Raw genomic sequence first — 17,745 nt, 5'->3', positions numbered from 1 at the left:
CAAAAGTCACTCGGAAGATGAATGGAACAGCATACTCCCTGTGACTAATTCTCATTTAAATGTGCAATATTGTGGCTAATACGAATGCTCAGATGCTAGGTCCAATTCTCTTATGAATGCACTGTTATCCTGTAAATACAGAGATTTCAGGGAGGATGATTGTCTTTCAGGGAATAGGACCTTGTCTATAATAATGTGACTATTCCACTATTACAGCACTTGGGAAAGGAAAACAGAAGGTCATAAACACAGAGTAGGGGAAAAACAACTGAATGGATGTGGCACAAACATGCTTAGGGAACAACAGAAGTGATTGGCACATGGTGGTAGACTTTGTCATGTTGAACTACAAAATGACACTTAGAAATAACCTGAATGAAAACAGAAAAAGGTCTCTATGTAGAAAAGACTTTTTCTTTAATGTGACTATTTTCCATGGATATTGTATTGAAAACCCACTATAATAGATAATGTAGAAATGAAAGAGCCCATCTGCAGTATTCAGGACATTACAGTGTGATTCAATTCAGAAACTGCAGGAAGCTGTGCAGAATATCTGTTTACAGGACTGTCAGGCAGGATCATCAAGGTTCTAAGGAACAGATAAAATTGTGAGACTATGGGCAGAATTCATGCAAGGCCAAAATAAACTTTTGCTCCTTTGAGTGCGAAATAGTTGTTCTGGTTTTAGTTTTCTTCCAGTGGCACAATCTGCTTGCAGCCCAATGGTGAGCTGTCTGTCAGTAGGGAAAAGAGACTTGCATTGAGTAGTTTCATTGGAAATATTCTTAGGAAGATTTGCTTTTCTTGTGCGTGTAGTAGTGGAAGACGTGAGATAGAATTGTGCCCATGGCAGGACCAGAGCATCACTGGCTTCTGTACAAAATTCAAAGGACAAGGCAATGGTCAAAATTAACACTCAGGTGCACAAAACCAGATTAAGCACAGATATGTCCTTGGTCTCAATGTGCCTATGAGCAGAGGTCAATGAACTAGTTATTTATTGTCACTGGGTGGAATAAAGCTTGTTTTTGCCAGCTGTGAAACAGGGGACATGAACAGTGGAGCGTTCAGGTGTGCAAACACTTATCAGCAGGGCCTCAATGGCCTGCAATGCCTTTTGCCTGCAAGAGCATTGAAATAATGAGATTTCCTTGGTTGATTTCACAGGCTATTGGCAAAATGCACAACTAAATACTAAATATTAGTTTATACATAACTATGTGCTACTAAATGCTTACTTGATGACAGTGGGCTATCAGTTTTAGTTAGCAGGAATATATCTCAAGGTGCTCCCCCATGCACAATTACTTATACCAGCTTTGACCTCTTTATTATAAAAATCTGGAAACAAAACAAACAAAAAAATAAAAAAGCCAAAAAAGGAGCAGCCTTCTTCTGGAGAGTCGATGCATATAATGTCCAGAGGTAATTTTGGTATTCTTCAGTAGAAATAGTATAAGGAACCTCCACTATATAATAAAACATTGTTTGAATTGTTGAGATGACTGAAGGTCAAGGTGCCCAACTACATATGGTGACAAACAGGCACTGGCACGTTCACCTGGCAACTATTTCTCTCTCCTAGAATGATATTACATTTTTAAATAGTCTCAAGCATTAAAAAGTGCCCAAACTTCAGCCCTGATCTGCAGAGAGAAGTGCAAGCAGTATTTAGTGGTTTAGAAAACGTTCATTTATTGCCTATGCAGAGTTATGACCAGGGCCAGACTCCCAGCACATGTTCATCCCTCAGAGGGGTAAACCCCACTTAGACCTGTTGAATTTTTTTATTTTTTTATTTTTTAAAAATTTTTTGGTGCAAGTCAGCAGATCAAAAATCCCAGCACAACAGGCTCTTCTGTCCTTGTGTGTGAGGCTTGCAATATGCATAATGTGAAGAAAAGAGGTTGCCTCATGTGGACATTATCACACCAATAATAGAACATTCACTGGACTTGTAATGGAGAAATGATAGGTAAGTACGTTTTCATTTAACATAAATAATAAACAATTATATTACATTATAGATAGTTTTTTAAATGGTCCATATAACTTTTTTATTTCTATGCACTATTTTCTACTGAAAAGAGTAAATTACAAGTATAGTGTCTCTATTACAAAATAACATCCTTACATACATAGAGGAGGTAAAGTTCTCTTAAGAACTGCTTAAGAGATGCAGAAATTTTAAATGTATTTTAAGAATTATATGCACATTAAGATACAAACCCAGTGTGATAAAATTATTAGTTTATTACTATAATTATTCATAATTTATAACTTATCATAATGTTATAGACAATTATTTGTTGTTAACTATAATGTAGTCTTTTTTTAATATGCACACTTATTTTAAGCAGTATATTTAGTACTATACCCTTTGTAAAACTGTCAGTTCTCTCCATAAATTGTGTAGGACTCTGTGTCCTTTCACAACTCTGTGACTTTCAGACATCCGAGCTCTGGGTGGCTTTCTCTTTACACCCTGCTCAGGAATCTGTTGAACTGAGGGGGCTTAAGAAAGCTTGAGGAACTTTCTTTTCAGTCCCATGGGGCCTGCTGTGCCTCCAGCTATTGGCAAAGGCACATCGCAAGATGCTGCCTCCTCTCTCAGGGGAGTGAGGGATACATTTCCATGCTGAGGGCTATTTAATGTTGCTCCAGAGGGATGGCAGACTGTTGTTTTAGATCAGTGTGACGTTGGATGTGATTCCCACGGAACCTGAGAGAGTTCCCCTGCTTTTCCTCCCAAATTTATTTTTCCACCCCGAGTGAATTGAGTTGATCAGGCTCAGTACCACAGAGACCTCCATGCTCAGGGTGTGGGATGGAGAAGTTTGGGAAGGTAACACCCTATCTACTCCAGCCTGTTGGGGATGAGGAGGAGTTGGGCAGACAGAGAGGGCAAAATACCTGCAAAGGCCATGGATTGTGTGTCTTTGTGTCACAGTGATGTCTGAGGGGACATGGGGGGCTGCATGCTGAGCCCCTCTGAAAGAGGAGTCCTTCAAGATTGTCCCCACATGTCCCTGCTTGTCACCAGCTGCTCTATTTGGCTGATAATGATGATGCTCACACAGGGTCAGGAACACTGAATCAAAATTTAATCAAAATTCTTTGGTTCATTGCGGGGGTCATAGGGGCAGGGTAATGGACAAAGTTGCAGCATTTGCCTGACTCTGCAGGAAGTCATGTTTGACTTTGGTTATTTATCATCTCAGCATCTGTCATTGTCTGAGTACATGGAAACTGTTCCCCTGCTCTGTCCTGTGAAATGTTAAGGCCTACAGAGCACACTCAGTTGTGAAGCGTTAGTGGGATACTTTGCTGGCTCCATTGCCTGGAAACATAAAAATACATTTTGAAAAAAATATTGTAGCTTTGATTTGATTTTATTTTTTATTTTGACTTCCTTTCCTTTGAGGTAATTTTGGATTATTCCTATACTTATGCAGTACAACTTGGCAATTCATCCTTGTCTTAGCATTTCTTAGTATATATTTGCTAATGCATCATTATGTATTTGAAATATAACAAGTGACATACTGGTCACTGCCCTATGCAATTGTTTTTCTAGTTCCTGTTCTTCAGTCAGTAGACAGCAGGGATTTATATCAGATTCCAGAGCTTAGCAGCCATTTGCAATGCAATTTTACATTGGAATGGCTCAAAAATACAACATATTATCCTTGAAAGAAAGTAAAAAACAACCAACACCCAAATCCAACAATTCTCCCCTTTCAAATTTACAAAACAGATACTTTACAGAATCACAAAATCAAGAGTGTGGGAAGGTCTGTGAGGAAACTTCCACCCAAACCACGGCTCAGACAAGTTGCCCAGAGATGCCTCCAGTTGAGTTTTAATTGTCCCCGAGGATGGAGGTCCCACAGCCTCTCGGAGCATCTGTTCTCATGTCTGACTTCTGCCACTATAATTTACTTGCTTTTACATCTATAGATGGCATTTTCTCTGCTCCCACCTGCTCCTGCTGTCTGTCTCGGAGGAGGGAGTGTTAGGAAGGCTGCAGATAAAGAAGAGTGGATCTGTTGTGGTTTATCCACTGTAAAAGGATTGTGCTTAGTTTTGTTCTTAGAAAAAAATGCCTGACTCCATAGTTTTTGTTTTGCTTTTTATTGGTGTGGAGCAATGGATAAAGTCACTTTCTGGTGATAAGGAAAAGACACAGACAACAACATGAAGTTCATGATGGATGCCCTCACCAAAGTTCTCCAAGAAAACCCTGATAAACAGCTGGTATAAAATGATGTACTGAAGAATGGGATGATGTGAAGGTACCACAGCCTTTCTTCACAAACGACCTGCTGAATGGAATTAGAGAAACTATTTTGACCTTTGTTATCCATCTGTCAAAAAGGAAGAGATGCCTGTCATGCTACCCCAAACTTAGCAAACTATGACTCGAGTGATTCAAACCACACCTAAAATCTAAAGTAATTGTATAAAAAGAAGTTGGGGGTGAGGGGGAACTCAAAGGAAGATTCCCATTGAAACTGCTGGATCAGCAGCAGGCTAAACCTGTCTTCTCTTCCCCCTTTAAGAACACTTATAGGGTGAGAAACAAAGTTACGTGTGCTAATTACTTACTTTTAAAGAACTAGAGTTTGCTTTTGCTTCATAGCATTTTTATAGGGCTTTTTGCTTTGAAATTTCTGTTTGTCCTTTGCTTTATATTATTATTGTAAGGTTTTAAGAGTGTTTTTGAAGCCAGACCATATCACTGATGACTACAAACTTTTATTAGCTTGTCAAAATTTATATCAATTAAGAGTGATATTCAGTAAACTGTCAGAGTGATTCCTTTATAAAGGTGCTAAGAGTTTGTCGAAAGTGGAGATATCTGCTGATATTTGCTGAGGGATTTTCGCTTTCACTGTTAGGTGACAGTTCTCCAAAAGGGTAATCAAATCATCCTAATCTTGTGAATCTGTTTGGTGGAGTCCCTGTGTGGAATACCAGACAGACAAGATTGGATTTATATGGTATCAGCTTTCTTGGGACACTAACAGGCAAATGTAATTTTTAAAAGTCACGTAAATTTCCCCTTACTCCCTCTTTTACATGACAATTGGTTAGTAACTTTTTCTCTGGAAGTAAATGGATTAATGATAATATACTTTATTTTAAATGAATTTAAAAACCCTAGTCATATGAAGCCAAACAGATTGATGTCCAGTTAATGCAACCCATAAGATAATGAAAACCAAAAATTAATATAGTTCCGTGGCTCTCTTTGTGGATATTCACTATAAGATAAAATGCTACATAGTTCACCAGTCCTCTGATTAAGTTCCTTTAAATAAGAAAGAGTGTAATATTCCTTATGATGCCATCTAAAATTATTCAGACAAAATGTATAACTCAACACAACTAAATGTCTACCTCCAATCCTATTTGCATACACTGATTAAGTTATTGTTATTGCCTAGCTGAGCTGTATTTAAGGAATATCCTGCCAATTAACATTTATTCAGAGACATGGAGGAGAAGGCGCCAGGATTTGGTTTGCAGATGTTGATGCCAGATTGTTTCTGAAACTGGTTCCACTGTTTCTGAAAGAAAGGGTAAAATGCCTGTCCATTTTTAGGAGTATGAAGAGACTTTTAAAGACGATTTTAAGCTGCCTATATTTTTTTATTTGTAAGGGAAAAAAAGTCAAAGAGTAAATTATTCTTTCCTTTATAAATTTTATTACACAGTCTTGCTTTGGTTTTGAGGGAAAACCTGAAACATTCTGCTGAAACTTTTTTTCCTTTTTACTTCTACTGGTCCAGCCCAAGAAGAAGGCAGCAAAATATAGGAAAAACCTGTACAGCTTTGCTTAGATGCATGTCTGTGATCCAATGGCCAATGTCAACATTTTGAAATGAAGATTGCAAACCTGGACTGGCTGTTGGTGAAAGTCTTACTATTACTAAAAGGTCATCAAAATATTTTACAACAATTGGTGAATGAGCAAAATCTGTCTATTAAAAGAAGGATCAACAGACAAATTATGTTGTAAACAGCCTCTTGAAGACAGAATTTTCAGGTCACTAATGAACTCTGGGGGAGGTCCAGTAACAACCTGCCTCTAGGAATGCAGCCAAATGCATTCAAAAGAAAAGCAAGGATTTTCAGACATCCAGAAAAACCACTTCAGAGAAAGCAGGCAAAGGAGCAAATGGCTTTTCAGTGTCATGTTTGAAATAAACAGATGAAAGAAAATAAATATATCTGCATGGTTCAAATTCCAAGAGCTTCTGTAACAAAACTGACCAGGATGATTTTAATTAAAAGTCCTTTTCCTGCAGCCTTTCATTCTCACCATCACCACTTTATTACAGATTCACCACTCTGATGTCTGTTGTCACTGTAAGAACCAGGAAAGGCTGAAGAATTTTGGAGTTTTCAAAGCACAGTCTTCTGGCCTCAAGGAAGCAGGAGAGATGGCAGATACTTCTCTTGAGCCATCTGGAGAGCTGCATTCTGTTGAGTAAATGGGAATTAGCAAATTGCTGCCTTGCATTCAGCTCTGTAGTTTCAATATTTGAGTTAAAGGCTTCAATCAGTGTTTGGGTTTATCTGCACATATGCAAAGTGGTAATGAGAGCAAAACTAGATTGCCCCTGCTGCTCCCAAATGGATAAGGGATAGATAAGATTGTGTCATAAAGAAAGGGAAAATTAAAATGGTGCTGCTCATATTAAAAGCTGGTTTGAGTGGAATTCTATGATTTGCAGACTAAGGAGCCATTACTTCCTTGGGGTTTTTTACTGTGTTTTTTAGGTCAGGGACGAGGCAATTGCAGTGACCGAGCAAAGGCCAAAGAACAATTGTCTGTGTTGCTTTGGGCCCTGCCAGGCCACACTTAAACATCATCAGAAACAAACCCTGGCATTTGGTGGTTTGGTGATTTGTTTGACAATAGTAGCAGGTAGCTACAAAAGTGGACAAGATCTATTTAACAACCTATTAGTTGCTATATATTGAGGGGTGGGTGGGGGAAGGGTGGAGGGGTGGTGTGTATCACCAGAAGATATTAGTTTAGATAAATGAAAGCTATGGCCCCTATGTGTTAAAATGCACTCATGAAGATGCAAATAATGTTATCTTGTCTTGAACTAAACACAGCTATAGTAGTAGTGTAACCACAAGAATGTACAAGGATTTTTCACCAGACATATATGAGCACTGTAAAAGAATAAGAAAAGTGAAAGTAACTAAGGGGCAAATAGTGGCATTGTGTTGCACTTGGAAAGCGTCCACATGGCAAAGAGTTTCCAAGCAAAGGACAAGATAAACACAAGGATCAAAAAATGAGCCAGGCCTGGTGGTGAACACAGAGAAATGATTACTCATAAAACCCAAAACAAGCAACATTGGCTGCTGATGTGACCCTCTCTGACAATAAAGGCTGCCTGGGATCTGCTCCCTGGCATTGCACATGCACAGCTAATTTAGGATAAGTGTTGCGAACAGCAATTCAGCATATGGAGTGATAAAGAGGGAAGATCAGCAAACACAAACATTTAGCACAGGTGGATTTGCAAGGAATTAATTTAATAAAGTTTTATTTTAAGCTGAACTGACTTGTGAGTTTCCAAAAATCACAGTCATCTCTAACTTCCTGTTGTAGATATATACATATAAATACATATATATGCAGTACAGCAACATTTCCTGTGCACACAGACACATACAGAGCTGCAGGATAGATCCACAGCAAATCCATACCCTTCTGCTGCCAGCTGCTAAGTACAAGGCAATGTTTCAAATGCAAAAGCTTATTCTATGTGCTGTATGAACTCCCAGGTGGACAGAATGTCTTCCTCAGGCATAGATGTCAATACACAGAACACCCCTGTGCTTACTGAGAACAGCAAAAGGGGAATTACTGCCCTCTGAAAGTATTGGAAGAGTAACCAAAGCTGTTGTCTCTTTATGACTCTGTTCTGGGATCTGAGTAGTACTGAGCCAGGCTTTGCTAGTTAAATTACCTAAGATTGTTATCGTCCTCTATTAACAGATAACAACACTGGTGATGGTTTAAGCTCCAGCTTCTTTACTGGCACATGGAGGCTGCTTGGCTTCCAGAAAGGCCCAAGTGTGATGGAGGAAGCTCCTTTCATCTTTCCAAGGGAGTCAGTGCAGGGAAATTCACATGGTATAACTCAGGTTAGTTTTAATTTTTCTCAATCAGTTTTGTGATAAGGCAAGACAGTAAACTCTAAGGATTAGTAAACCAAGAAATCTGGGAGTTGATTTGTCTGTGTGGGAGAAGTCAGTGCATCGTCTCAGGTGACTCTGTTTCACGGATTTTTAACATTCCCACACTGACAGCAGTCTTCACCAAAGGACTCCTCCCAACACTGGCTTGTGTGGAACACAGTGGCTGTTGGGTTAGGGTTAGGTGCCCCTGTGCCTTTGTCTCTCCTGTGATGAGCACTTAAAACTCTCAACCACTCCTTGGAGAAACTTTCATTCATTTGGAAGAAAATTAGACTTTTATTTGAAGTAAAATGAGAAATTTTGCATCAAAAGACAACCTTGTTGCTATGAGAGCTGTGATTTTCTTGGTACACAAAAGACCCCTTGGAGTCTCCAGGGCAGTGTAACGTGACCTCTTATCTACCCTCACCTAGGAGTTGGCTTGATTTGGTCTTTTCTTAGTGAAGTTCAACCTTCTGTGTCCATGCTGGGGATGTGAGTGGCTCTGGAAATACAGGAAGCCCTGTACAAGGGTGGCACATCCTGTAATTTTTCTCATCTGTTGTGGTCTCCTCTGGACAGGTAGAGATTGGAAGACTCACAGCAGGTAAGGGAAAGAAGTATCTTTTTACTTTTAAAAAGTATAAGGGAGTGGAGTTTGGCATACTCTGGTCATTCCTTTCTTTTTTTTTTAGTCACCTAATGCTTCAGAGAAATTAATTGTAAAATATTAAAATGTATGGTACCCATAAAAAGGTTTTAAGACCATGTCAATGAGTGATTATATAAAAATTAAGTGAAATTATTTCTTGAATAGGGCCCTTGTCTTCCAGCAAAGAATTTTGAGAGGCTAAAAATATGAGAAATATCTTCTTATTTCCCTGCCATTTGTGGACTGTATAATGTGTCTGCAGCTGTCCTTGGGGTACAGGACCTTGTAAATATTTGTGCTTGTTATGGAAATTATCAAACCCAGACAATAACAAGAAATAAAATGTAATCACTTGGTGGTTTGTGCTACTAATATAAACTACTACAACTTGCAGGAGACCACATTTTAACTTCTCAGTCATTGCAATGTTTCATATCCACTAATCAATTTCATATGTTCTCGCTTTTCAAAAAGGCTTTATAACAAGTTCATTTATCACAAATCACCTTTTTATATCATTAATCAGCAAATGAAAGCAATTGTCTTTAGTAAACCCAACCAACCTTGGAGAATGGAATCAGATAAAAATTAACAACTCTCAACATAAATGTCCTCTGTCAGATGTTCTTTCCTACACATAATGAATGTGATTAAATCTTTAACAATACTGAGGACAACAAATATTTAACATTAACTTCAGCAGATTTGCCTTTTCTTCTTTTTTTCAGATCTTCCCTAGTCTGAAGTTTTTCAGTTTTCCTTGAGCCAATGTTAAATCCTGATCATTAGCTGTTTCTTATTCCCATGCATATTTAATCTTTTTCATCAGTGGTTAAATGGGGAACCTCCACACCCTTCAAGTGTTTGTGTCCCTGTTTGTGTTTCTCTTTTCTTGTATCCCTTTCTCATTTTCAGGGACTGGCTGAAAATCAGTCCTTTTTCTGTGTTTGTTGCAGGATCAGTAATTTCTATCCCTGTTTCTAAGCTCAGCTCTCTTTCTCTCAGTTTATTTGAATTACTTCAGCAAAATTTTAAAATGTACAGAGGGAAAATGGCAGCTACCACACAGCTGAGAGCTCTTCAAGTGTGGTATCTAGGGTCAGGAATATTATCTCTTCATTGGCCTTGTCAATGGGTTAAGGTTTGTCCATGAAACTCCAAAGGCTCCCAAGGATAAAAAATGAGAATGTCTCTAAATCCACAGTCACTACAATAGCATATTTACTTCCCTAATTCCCTTTCAACACAGAGGATATAGAATATCCCTCACTCTGATGTTCTCAGATGATTTGGTAACACCTGCCTTTTCTGAACCCTTTAAAACATAATGTAGTTGTTATAACTGCATTTGACCAATTGGAGATTGTTGTAATAAGTGAACTTCTTACCACCAAAGCAGTGATGTGACTGTCAATGAACTTGCTCACATCCCCTCCAAACAATAGACGTTCAATACTGAATGGGAAATCTGCAAACAGAGGGGGGCCCATGCCAACATCTCATGATTTAAAGGAAAACCCACAGACAATTCACAGTACAACTGAGTTCTCTAGGTCACATACAATTGTGGGAACAGAGGACTTCCAAAGATTTGGCTACATAACATTGATTTTTTTCCACACTTTTAAGTGTCTATTTAATCTTTGTCATAGATGTAAAAAGCCACAGTTAGCAGCAAGAGTTAGTGGGACCGTCATTTGTTCCACCAGGACAAAAGGGAAACACTTCTGGCATGTGCAAGGTGAAAGATAACCTTTTCACACATGCCACAAAAAACCGAAGCCTGTCTCAAAGCACCACAGGGCCCTGGTCACAGAGAGGAGGCAGATTTCTGTGGAAGAAAGCTCTTAAAAGCAACTTTCCTCTTGTCCTCATCTTGTGTCTTCTCAGAGAGTCTTAGCCAGTTGCTCTTTTTCTAGGAACCAAAACGAGAGAGAGTCCAGTGGTGTCTGTGATGGGGATGTATTTACACATCAGTGGGATTTAGCTGGAGAACAGCAGTGGAACTATCTACTGCCACTGTTTTGGGGCATCAGGTCAATAATCTGGATGCCCCAAAAAACACAATAAATGTGAGCACTTAATTATTATCTCTGTCCATTGCTCTAGGAGAAATTCATAGTCACTGGAAGAACCAGAGAAACCGTAAAAGGAGAAACAGATTTTGTCTGTCTTTTAAGTACTCCAAAAATGAGAAAAATCACCTGCCATAAACATGAACACTTGGAGGGGTGGATTTGAAATGGCTTCTGGGAAGGGGAACAGAGGAGAGCCCAGAACAAGCATTAAGATCCATCCATGATCTAAATGTTTCCCATTGTCTTGCAGTGGAGACTTAAGTCTGGTGTTGTTATGAAGCGACTAAACCTGTTTCAGGCTTGAGTGTCTCCAGGCAATGAAACCCTCTCACTGCAAAATTTCTTCATGAAAGATTGATACTGGTTTATGTTGAACAACTGCTTAGTGCAAACCTTTATATTACATGCCAAGACTTTTTCTAAAACATGCTGAACAACACTGTGTCCACATATGGCTTTGCCCTCCTCAACATTTTCTCTCATTTCTAACCTGCTACCAGAAGTGTGTGAACATCTTTTTTCCTTTATTTTATTGGCTGTTGAAAAATGGTGAGTGGAACCTTCAGAATTCATTGCATGTTTTGGAGATTAATTGTAGTGCAGAGGCTCAGGATGTGAGGATATCTTTTCTGCAAATTGAATCTTAGGAACATATAACTGAACAGCTGCTCCTTTTTTTTTTTTTTTTAAGGAATAGGTATAATCATCTCTAGAACACTTTCAACTATGTTATTAGTCAGATTATTCTCTTTTCTTCATAGGAAAAACTCCACTCCTGAAATTTCTGTCATGACTGTGCAATTCCAGATCACTGTACCAGCAAATTCGATGGACTGACTGCTCAGGAATACCCATGTCTCACCAGCATCCTCAGTAGCTTAGCCATCATCCCAGAGGTAAGGTGTCTTTCTTCCATCTTATGCAGCAGACCAGAGATTTCCCTTGAAAGGCCTAGGGGATTGTGTGTCCCTGATGTGTTTCACATAGTCATAGGTGAAATAGCTGGCAAAAGCAGCAAACAACTTGTTTACATCTCATTCCAGTTTCTTGTTTGCCCAGAAGAGGTGGAATAATATGTATTCTTGGACTGGGAGCTGGAATGGATCTTTACGCTTTTCTAGCAGGCATGCTGGGCGGGTTGTCAGCCTAACCACAGCTTGCTGAGTCCAGAAGAGGTTTATTCTCTGCTGCACTCAAAATTTCTGCACAGAGTGAGAGTTTAAAAAAAAATCACCAGGAAACCATTTCTTATTAACAGGTTTCTTATTAACACTGACTAAGGAGCTGACAAACTTCTGCAACTCAGTTTCCATGCAGATGCTTCCTCCAGAAAATCTTATAGAACATCTTTTCAAATGCTCTTAGACTTGTCAACATCTCTTAAAGTCATAAATTAAAGGAAGTCTATTTTTTATCTCAGTGACACAGTCAGGATGCCATTATATGAAATGTTACAAGAAAAGGGGATAATAAATTTTTAAATTGGAATAATTACATACTTAAGAATATTTTCATCATTTCAATATTATAGAGGCAGTGCCCTATATAGGGCAGGGCCCTATATATATAAGGCCCTATAGAGGCCCTTATAAAGGGCTTGTCAAAGTGGGTTTGTTCCTACAGAAAAAACAGTGCTAAATATATTTTACTGGGCATTAGTCAGATTCAGTGTGCAGGGATTTCATCCCTAATTCCTTTTGAGCAAATCAGCACAGAAGACTCATATTAATATGCAAGATCATGAATCTTGCACTTCATCAGTATTGTATCTTGGTTGTGTTCCATTAAAATACTCCAGATGACTAAAATCATACTGGGAAAACATTTATTGAATTAGACAGAGTAATTTCTTTCTTTTTGGGTTTTTGCAGTTGATTGGTTTGATTTAGGTTTTTTGAGGTTTTTGATGGGGTTTGTGGGTTTTTCTGTTGTTTGGTTCTTTTTAATTTTTTTTGGCTGTCTGCTCTATGCTTTGAAATCAACATATTTGTGATGAAGGAGAATAAAATATGCTCAGGTTTAAATCCATATATTTTGGAATATTTAGTCTGTGTTTTTTTATGATTAGATAGGGTGTGCTGTGCTCAGTTTAATACTACTGTATTACTAGACATTTTTTTCTGAGATCAGTATGTTTCTCTCTACCCTGAGTGTTGACTGAGTCGTCAGATTTTTTTTTTCCAGTCAAAAAAAAGCCAACAGTAATTTGGGCAGTAATTGAACACAACCTGCTGTAAGTACGGTTCTTTAGCAGTTCTGAAATGAAGTGGTCAGGCAGGAATTCAGTTGTTGCCTTCCTCTGGAATCTTGGCTCCTGTCCAGGCAGAGTGTCCAGGGCACTGGATGGACAGCTGTGGAGATCCTCAAGGGATGAGGTTGCACATACACTTTTGAAATTGCTTTGAAGCCATGAGTTCTCACTCCATGTGGTGATGTCTTAAGTAGATGTGTTTCCCAAATTTTTGGGAATATTAGAAAACCTAACTGAGTTTACCAGATAGATGAACTGAATCTTCCACAGGCATATCACCACATACTGCACAAACCACAGTCTTGTGCCAGATGCTCAGTGCCCTTCTAGTAGGTGCATGACGTGGGAATTAACATTCCTGTAGTACTTTCCCAAATTGGACTTTTGTCACAGTAACATCACCCTGGCCAATAAATAACCAATTCTCAGTTGTTTACTCTCCTCCACCAGCCATTATCTCCTTCACTTATGCTGGTGTTTTCTCTCAGTGTTTCCATACGTTTTATTTCTGAACAGTTCTGAGCTTTTTATCTCATTTTGCTCAGAAAATGACAGTATGTGTCCAGACTCCCCAACTCCTTAGTCCTTCAATATCCAGTCCAGCTTTTCTAGGGCTTCTTGAAGCAGCTGTTCATGGTGCTAAGTGAATACAGACCAGGAATCCAAACTACCTGCCCTGCCAGACCAGGAGAGACACAGTTGCTGATCTTTCAGGTCTCACACTCGAGTGGACTCTTCTTATCTGTTGGTCAGACTGTGTCATATTATTCTTGCTGTTTCAAATTAGCACAGACAGTGACTGGCACACAACAAGCTGCTGATCCCAAAGACTCTGAAGAGGTTTGGTTTGCATGTACTTGCAGTGCAGTGTTTCACGTGGCTGCAGGACCAGGGCCCTGGTGTAACCTCCATGCTGGTCACAGTTTGAACCTGTTGCTCACCTTGGCGCAGCCAAGAACAATATTCTCCTTTCCCACCAGCCTTGATTTCAGGGACTTATTCTTAAGTGCTTCATTTTTGCTGTGTTTGCTAAAGAGGACCCTGTTACATTCTCCTGTATCCAATATACTTAAAATACAATCTTTTTACTGAACTGCTCAGCTTTCTTCTTTCTTATATACTGGAACTTGATTTGTGCATTTATTTAAATAAAGATTCAAACCCAGGGATCCAGCAGTGATTTTCACCACACTATAGCTTAAGTGGGTTAATTAAAAGTAATATATAAACCTTAAAATAAATTTCAAATAAGGCATTTCCTTTTTTTCTTTCTCCATAACACTATTTTCTGCTTTAAGTCCAGTCTCGGAGAGGTTTCTTTTAACTGTAATGATTTGCATATTGATAGTGTTGTTTTGATGGCTTTTAGTCATGAAAATGGAACTTCCAAGATTTTTTACCCCTTTATCAGTCTTGTACTGCATGCTAGAGGAGTAGAAGAAGAGCAAGTTAGGATTTCTTTTACTAGATAATGATTGTAATGGACTTAGTTGTTCTTGCATAATACCAGTCACAGGGTATTGCTAAGTTCAAAGTCAACCTCTGAGGGAAAATACAACATTTCCAATGATTCATAGTATCTTTCTGCGTATGAAAAATTAAAACAAGCCAAAGTTCTTCAGGCAGGAGGCTATTTGGATATATTTAGGTTTCAGTGATTTGGTTCCATGGTTTGTTTTGCATGTATGTATTTTTTCTCAGTAAAACTGCGATCATCAACTTAATCTGGTTTCATTGCTGTACTCATCGCACTGAGTGCAGCACTCTTGTTTTATAACTAATGTCTGTTTCCAGAAGAAGTGAAATTGGAAGTAAGCAAAGTCATGCTTTGCTGTTCAAGTGACCATTTCATACATCCAACTTGAAAACTGTTGTATTTTCCCCCTCTGAATATTCAATCAGCAAACTAATTATCACTGGCATTTTATGAGAAATATAGTGATTAAGATGGAGGAAGAGGTGGCAGGAGAGCAGGTTCTAATATCTGGCTGTCAAAAGTATGGGAACACAAAACAAAGGAAAAAGAAGAGTAGTTGTGAAGTTGTGACAGGTACAGACATTCCACTTTTGGTTTTTAGTGTATTCCCAACAACTGTGTACTCATGACATCATGCAAGTCCTCTTATGATAGGCCTGTAGAGACAAGACACTACTTCCAGTGAAAATTCCATAAAAATTATTTGTGCAGTTTTTATGCAAAACTGGGGCACTTATGGATTGAACAACCACTTATAATAAATATTTTAACTTATTGCAAACAGGTAGATCTCCACAGGTATCTTCAGTTAACTTTCCAATGGTGCCTTTAAGCCATTTAAAATAATTTTTCTACCAGAAATTTGGATTTTGATTTGTTTTTTCAGCACTGTCTAGAGCCTTCATATCACAGTGAGTGCATCTGCAGCTGACACTTTGTCACACCTGCTGTTAGCTCTGTCTATGCCTGACTTCCTGCTCAGACAACCTAAATTTTCTGACCTTTCTTAAAATTTTTGGTGTATCTAATCAATTTCCTTAAAGATTTTTTTTTTTAAGAGATCATCTCCCAAAAGTTACCTTTAAGAACAATTGATGTTGGAAGTTAGTTTCTGGTACAGTGAGAGAAGTTTTTGCTTGAAGGATATTTCCAAGAAAATGTAATGTCAAATGAAGCACCAATTCTACCCTTGTTTTTAAAGACTGAAACGTCTTTGAGACTGTCCCTGTAATTATTTCATGAAACAGATGTGTAGTATAACCATGTTTTTCTTTCCCAATACTTTATTTTCAGCTGAAGTAGGACACAGAAAAGGTGCTGCTCTACATGCTAAGAATAAATAAAATAACCCATATTCTGCTTTTCAGAAGTGATTAGAAGACTCTGAAGGTGGGAAGCCTCACCTGATAGGACACACATGAAAGAAGCTGGTATGATCCAGAGCCACAGAGCTTTGCAGAGAGACCAGGTGTGTTATATCATCCTGATGTTTTACATGTGCATGGAATTAGCCACTTCATAACATGGGTAAAGCAATCTGACACCTGTCTGGAAAACCCTAATTACTGAGAAAATCCTAATGATGTAAGGTGTGCTGGTTTAAAGGTAAACTGGCAGGAGAAATGAACCCAGCTCAAGAAAGGTTATTAAGTCAGAGATACAATTTAACAAAAAATATTACAATAAATGCAATGACACAAAGAGAAATTGATTTTAACCCACAAACCCCAGAAATATAACCCAGCACCCTGGGGCACAAACACAATGGGGTTTTTTAGCCCCTGTGCTGACACCCACATGGTCCCTCTGAATCCAAAGTAAGAGAAAGGGAAAAAACCTGTTGGTGCAGATGGTCACAGTCTGGTGAAGAGTGGTGGTCTCCTCCTGTCGAGGTTCTGGTTCTCCTCTGGATCCAACAAGTGGTCACCAAGTCCCACAACTCCCAAGACTATATCCCTTCAAGTCCAAGTGGGACCACCCAGTACTTCTCCCAGGGTGGGGAATTACACAGTGAATAATCTCAATCTGTGAGTCATGGGGTATTTTGGAATCGTTGATGGCCCATTAGCAGACATGACACCTTAGGCTGGGTGTGGAGGTGCTAATGACTTCCTGGAGGGGAGTTACCACAGCTCTTATGTCACAGGTGTCTTTTACACCTAACTCACATCCTGAGGGGTCGGGTGTGCCCTGGGCAGCTGCTGCAAATGGTCCATTATTAACAGTTCTTGGGAAATGAATAGAGGGTGTAGAATACAAAGCTTTGGTCACACCCACACAGTGATAAACTGGTTCCACCTGCTGAACTAGGACACAAGGAGTCTCCTTTGCTGTCTGACCCAAGAGCTCTGACCTGTCACTGAGCTTGGTCAACCCAGGCTGATTTTTGCAATTTTAATTATTTCAGACTGCAGAGTTCAGGATCCAGCAGGTCCACAAATGGCTGAGTGGCATTTGCTGTCAGGAACAAGCACAGACAGAAGGCAACAAGGCTGGGGAGGGGGAATGAATTGAGGAAACGGCACCCAGACCAGGTTTTCCCTCTCTTTACAGAAGTGAGATGCTGGAGCCCACACCACAGCCTAAAAGGAAGAGAAATTTGGTGATTTAAAGGCAGTGTTTAAATCTGAACAGAAGGATTCAGCATTTCCATTGGGTGAAATTCCTTGAAACTGCTTTGTTTGAAAGTGCCCGAAGGTATCTGAGTGCCTCACCGTAGAGGTAAGGATATTTGAGCTTTTGACAATCTCTGGTGAAGATGGTCATGTCAAGTTTTATACCTCATGGAATATCAGTTTGTTCATCTGGAATGTTTTAAACCCATTGGAATAGGTTGGTGCTTCAATGTGTGTTGGTGTCCATAAGAAAGCAAAATAGGCATCAAAGTGTGGTTTTGGTGAGATGTGTTGCCCACTTCAGTTGCTCATAGCCATTGGTGTCTATTTCTTCTGCACACCTGGATTTAAGAACAGCCTTAATGAGAAAAATTGAATTGATTTGGAATTTGGAACACCACTCTCTCCATACATATTCAGTAGCTATAAGCAATGGAAATGGAAATGTAAAGCAGATA

The sequence above is a fragment of the Pithys albifrons genome, chromosome Z, assembly GCF_047495875.1.
Source record: "Pithys albifrons albifrons isolate INPA30051 chromosome Z, PitAlb_v1, whole genome shotgun sequence".
NCBI lineage: Eukaryota > Metazoa > Chordata > Aves > Passeriformes > Thamnophilidae > Pithys > Pithys albifrons.
The sequence above is the reverse complement of the archived record's forward strand: the minus strand, read 5'-3'. Positions refer to the sequence as shown.